Source organism: Macaca thibetana, chromosome 14, assembly GCF_024542745.1.
Source record: "Macaca thibetana thibetana isolate TM-01 chromosome 14, ASM2454274v1, whole genome shotgun sequence".
Lineage (NCBI taxonomy): Eukaryota > Metazoa > Chordata > Mammalia > Primates > Cercopithecidae > Macaca > Macaca thibetana.
Window position 1 is genome coordinate 51,532,960 of NC_065591.1, and position 1,687 is coordinate 51,534,646.

The following is a 1,687-nucleotide window of genomic DNA, read 5'->3' on the forward strand; positions in this document are numbered from 1 at the left end:
TAGACTTTAGGGACTTGGAGGAAAGGCTTGGGAGTGGTAAGAGATAAAAGATTACACATTGGGTACAGTGTACACCGCTCAGGTGATGGGTGCACCAAAATATCAGAAATCACCACCAAAGAACTTATTCATGTAACAAAACACCATCCGTTCCCCAAAAATCTATTGAAATAAAAAAAAAAAAATTTAAAAAAATACCACATCTCAAACTGCTCTCCTCTGTCAATGAATCTTACAATTCTCCTTAACACATCACAGCTCACACACAAGGCGTTTTACTTTTTATTTTGTTTACTATCTGTCTTCTCCACTGTTTTACTGTTTTGTTCAATAATGAATACCCAGAGCCTAGTATAGCTCCTGACACATACGGGGCATTCAATAAATGTTTGGTAAATGAATGTACGACCCTACAGCAACAGAATGGAGAGGGATTGAAACTTACTTGGAATTCCCCAGGCCTGGATAGCCACAGTGCAGTAGAAAAATCACAGATTTCATCAGGCAAACTTGCCTAGTTGTATGACCTAGGATATCTCACTTAACCTCTTTGAGACATTTTTCTCATTTTGTGAGTTAGCTTATAAGATTGCTATGAGCGAATGGATATAATTGGCTTTAACCATACCACGGTTGGTGCTTAATACATATTATTCTCTTCCTAACTCCTAGTTTGACAAAAACTCCTGGAAGTCTCAAAAACTTGGCAAGTTTAGCAAGCCTTATCCAGAGCAGACCTCAGATGAGGAAACTCAAGACTTAATCAAACTGTGTTCTACAAGGAACTCATTTTATTTAAAGTGCTATGCTCTTACTGGGGGGACAAGGGTTTAGTGTGAGTGTCAAGTGAAAAGCATATTCTTGTAAACAGCTGCTTAAGACCTGGTCTCCTTGAGAGAAATTGGGGGCATGATCTCTCCTTGCTACCTATTTCTTCTAACTCATTGGGAAGTGTTGATTTGCAACATTGTTTACTGATCTTGGAGTACTGACTTGCCCTCTCACATAATGCCTAGTATCTGTGCACTTAATTATAAAGTTCCCTTTGCTGCAGTGCTGCCAATAGTCATTCAAGGGGGCTAAGGTAGGAAAGGAGATGCTAGATGCCCAAAGTTTCTGGTGAAATAAAATGAAAATCCAGATTTGCCTAATGCTTATGATTGTCAGGGCAAAAGAAAATTCAGTCCTTTTCTGATGTGAACTTGTTAAGGCACATTTGTGTGATAATATTTGAAGATACCCTGCAAAGGCACAGATGTTTGTTGACGTTTCAAAAGAACCAGTCAAGAAAAAATGTTGGACATGAAGAAAATGGACACACCGAATAAGAATCATAGACTAATAAAGCTAAGTGAAAACTTAGGAATCCTTCATTTTGAAGATGAGAAAAATGAAGCACAAAGGCATGAAATGACCCACCCAGGGTCACATGTTATTAAAGAGGAGACAGACAACTCAAGTACTGTTGTTTGGAGTCTCAGGCCACATGTATATTAGTCCATTCTCACACTGCCATAAAGAAATGCCTGAGACTGGGTAATTTGTAAAGAAAAGAGGTTTAATGGGATCATTGTTTTGCAGTCTGTATAGGAGCCATAGTGGCTTCTGCTTCTGGAGAGGCCTCAGGAAATGTGCAATTATGGCAGAAGGTGAAGGGGAAGCAGACATATCTCACATGGCCAGAGCA